The sequence below is a fragment of the Euphorbia lathyris genome, chromosome 8 (assembly GCF_963576675.1).
Source record: "Euphorbia lathyris chromosome 8, ddEupLath1.1, whole genome shotgun sequence".
NCBI lineage: Eukaryota > Viridiplantae > Streptophyta > Magnoliopsida > Malpighiales > Euphorbiaceae > Euphorbia > Euphorbia lathyris.
The window spans coordinates 1,325,297-1,329,701 of record NC_088917.1 but is presented as its reverse complement, the minus strand read 5'-3'; the positions used below and the strand labels follow the sequence as shown (position 1 = coordinate 1,329,701).

General features: G+C 41.0%; 1 long non-coding RNA gene across 1 annotated transcript; it reads left to right on the top strand.

The window, feature by feature from the left end:
- Positions 1-888: 888 nt before the first annotated feature.
- LOC136204092 (uncharacterized) lies at positions 889-2,855 on the top strand. The gene is made up of 4 exons (XR_010675023.1): positions 889-1,117; positions 1,216-2,149; positions 2,232-2,642; positions 2,731-2,855. It is a non-coding gene; the product is annotated as an uncharacterized lncRNA (long non-coding RNA).
- Positions 2,856-4,405: the final 1,550 nt, after the last annotated feature.

Here is a 4,405-nt window from a genome sequence, read left to right as displayed (position 1 = left end):
AAGAGGAAAAGGACTGATTATCCCTCCAGTAAAGTTTAATTTTCTGCCATTTTGTAAATTTTTAATTTTTTTTTTTTAATTTTTTCGTTTTCTGTCCCCAAAAATCGGGGACAGAATCGTATGAATATGTGGGGGGCGGATCCAGATCCCGCCTCTCTTTGTGCACGGCGGGTCCAGGAACCGCCCTCCTTTAGAGTGTGGCGGATCGAGGATCCGCCATGTTATGAACATTGGCGGGCAACTGGACCCGTCGTACACAGAGAGAGGCGGGATCTGGACCCGCCTCTCTCAATGAACGTCGGATTCTGCACCCGCCGTTCATAGAGAAGGGTGGTTCCTAGACCCGTCCTCAATAAGTAAGGGGCGGGTTCTGGACCCGCCCTCAACATATAATCCGGTTCAAGTGATTTTTGAAGGAGAAACGCCTAACATAACAATGGTTTTCAAACGTCTATGAACAGAACCCGATTCTGTCCCCGAAGCTTCGGAGACAGAATCTCATTGTTTTTTAATATATTAGATTTTTATCGTATATGTTTTTAGGTATTTTTACAAAATTAGCGTATTGTTTTTAGAAAAATTTAGCCGATTATCTATAGAACTTTAGCGTATTGTTTTTAGAAATTTAACGTATTGTTTTTAGCAATTTAGCAGATTATATTTATAGAACTTTAGCATCTTGTTTTTAGCAATTTAGCATGTTGTTAGAAAAATTTAGCGGATTATATTTATAGAACTTTAGCGTATTTTTTTTAGAAATTTAGCATGTTGTTAGAAAAATTTAGCGAATTGTTTTTAGAAATTTAGTGTATTATTTTTAGAATTTTTTTTATAACTAACCGTTCAAATTTTATTTTCCAGCGTGACATTTTAGAGGGTTTCGGACATCGCCACCCGTCTAGACGTGGCATCACAGCCTCTGTTCGGAGGGAACGAGGAGCATAGAGGGTCATGGTGGATGCTCAGAGGGCGCACGAGACAGTGCATCGGCCCATGAGTGACGATGAGGATTATGTTACCATGGATGATGGTGATGATTTTCTCGAGAGCGACCCTAGCCCAGTTCGTCGGCCGGCGAAGGGGATAGGCGGTTGTTTCGGTCGTGCCGAGTCATCTGGTAAATAATTTACATTTTTCATTTAGTTTGTTATTAGTTTTCTTTAATTATTACTATAGAAAAATTGTTTAAATGTTATACGTGTAATACTGTTGTAGGGAGTAGTAAGCGCTCGAGGAATGTTGTAGACGATGACTGGGTTATGACGGATCTAGTCCCCGGTGGACCAATTGATGGTACTATGATTCCCAGCTTCTTGGGACATGTCGCTTCTACCATATGGAGCGGACAGCTGAGGTCGGAGCTCAGGGGCCACACTAGAGGGACATTCTGCAGGAAATCGGATGACTGATATAAGGGCGCTCGTCTAGAGGTCAGAGCGCTTATACGGGGATCGAGACTATCACACCTCCCATCTACCATGTAACACACATTGATATGCCCCTTATATGTGCTTTTGTGGAGCGGTGGCAGCCGGATACGTCATTATTTCACATGCCATTTGGGGAGATGATGATTATGCTGCATGACGTTTGGGAGATTCTACGTATCCCAGTGGAAGGGCGACTGGTGTCTGCTGATATTGGGGGGGAACAGCTTCAGACGGTAGTGATGGAGTTGTTTGGGGTGACTAGGGATGTGCTGCTGGCTTCCCACTGGAGAGGTGGTGGGGTATTCTGCAATTCAGTCGTCTCTTTATGCTCTATAGGTCGGATGTCTGATTTTGAGGCGATCGGGTGGATGTTTTTGATGTTCGGTTCCACCTTGTTTATAGACAAGAGTGGCGACCGAATCCGACCCGCGTGCTTACTAGAGGTGCAGGATGGGGTAGAGGATGTGGCTGGATACTCTTGGGGCACAGCTACACTAGCATACATATATCGGCAGCTTGGTGTTGCTAGTAGAGGAGATTGTGGACAGATAGCGGGATGTTTGACTCTTTTGCAAGCGTGGATATATGAGTATTTCCGATGTTTCAGACCTCAGTGAGAGGGAATGACACCCCATCCGAACGTTCCCTGAGCTCGTATCTGGATCCCGACACAGCAGCCCAAGACAAAGACTCGGTTGAGAGATTTGACAGCGGCGGAGGTACGATTTCTACTTGTATAGCGATAAATTATTTAAAATATATTAATTTACTTTTATAATACTTAACTTGTTATATTTGTAGATGATGTGGATGCCTTGCGGTCCTCACATAGTGACCCGCACTCCTAGGACTATTTATAGAGGATGGATACGATACCGGGATGTCATGGAGTCGTATATGCCTGATAGATGCCTCCGTCAGTTGGGGTATATCCAGATTGTACCCATGCCGGCTTTCAGGGGCACGAAGGTTGTACGTCCTTGGAATAGCGGTCGGTATCTGTTAGAGCATCCAGTTGTGGTTGCTGACGATAGTTGGGGATTTTTCCCAGCGGCATCTACACTCATGTTGCTGATGTACACTCTAGCTTAGATTCCATCAGCATGTGACGAGACGTACATGGAGTGGTACACTAGATATTCACATCCACACATCATGCCCGATATGGATGCACACCCATCGGCGGTTCTCACTCGTTCGAACAGTGAGCTTGTAAGTAATTTTGATTTTAGCTGGTAATACGAGTTTTTAACAGTAATATTAATTAATAACATTTTGTTTTATTTTTTTGTTTTTGCAGTGGGTTAATCGGTTCGCTAACGTGTGCACTGGCATGTTAGCAGCTTTCCGACGGGTAGATGAAGATACGTCAGAGGTGTGGGCGGATGAATTGGATAAGCTTATGCGTGATTGGCATTCGGCCAAATGATTAGGGACTGTTTTTTAGTTGTTTAAACAATATTATTAGTATGTTTATTTTAGTTGTTTCAGTTTTACTAAACAGTAATATTAGATGTTTAAACAATATTATTAGTATGTTTATTTTAGTTGTTTCAGTTTTACTAAACAGTAATATTAGATGTTTAAACAGTATTATTAGTATGTTTATTTTAGTTGTTTCAGTTTTACTAAACAAAAATTTCACTAAACAGTAATAACACTAATCAGTAATTTCAAATTCAGAAATTTCACTAAACGGTAATTTCACTAAACAGTAATTTCACTAAACAGAAATGACACTAAACAGTAATGACAATAAACAGTAATTTCACTAAACGGTAATTTCACTAAACAGTAATGACACTAAACAGTAATGAAAATAAACAGTAATTTCACTAAATAGTAATTTCACTAAACAGTAATTTCACTAAACAGTAATGACAATAAACAGTAATTTCACTAAACAAGCATTTTCAATTAACAGGATATCCTGCAGCTCTAGATATTCTATCCCACTGTGCTCGTCGATCTGCATACAAAAAGTCCCATGCTTCAACGCTACTGTGACGACATATGTCCTAGTTAATTAATATCGGCGGCACTGGAAAATCTCTAGATAAATCCAGCCGAATATAATGTTCGTACCTACGACCTAAATGAGCAATAACAATTTCTCGTTGTGGTCGTGTAGCAGTTGCGGGTGCATACAGCGGTAGCACAGTACCACATGAAAATAAGCTCTCTCCATTCCCATATCCGAAAAAAATACAGCAGCATTGTATAATGACGCAATCGGATACAGGTCATCCCAAGTTATCATCCAATGTTCCCCTGTACAAGACCCACCATCCCAAGCAATTTGCCTAACTGCCGCTGCAATCCCATCATAGTAAATTGGCTCTATAAAGTACGTTTAGCAATTATTTCATTCACTATAGCCGTTCTAACAAAATACCAACTCTCTTCATCACCGAATACTCGGTCTGCCACAACACGGAACCCGCAGTTACCATCACCCTTGACATCGAGATATGATTCAATATAAGGCTTTATGATTTCAATGATTTTGTCATAATTATGGTAATCAGAAATATCACATTCAGTGGCAGCAGTACCTATAATAATATAACTTTAGACTTAATAAACATTTAATAGTAAAAGGAACACAATTGATTCTATACAAACATTATTACGTAAATTAAAAATAATAGTAAAAAATACCTGCTGATCGGTTAGAAGAGCGCCCACGACTTCGACCCGAAGATCGAGCCCGTCCATGACGACTGTCACGGTACTCCCACACACTCGGTATACGTTTGGTTGATAAACTTCCTTTCGGTCGTCCTCGAACATCGGCTTTGACTTCCGGTTCACAGTATCTAGCTTCGTCTGGATGAAGTTGCCGATGAATAAATTGAGAAACATTGCGTATGAAGGTTGGATCGCTTTTATCGACCTCATCAACAAGAGAGTGAAAGTATTCCCGCTCCTCGGTCCCATGAACATACTCCACATTGTCAATGGTGTCAGATTGA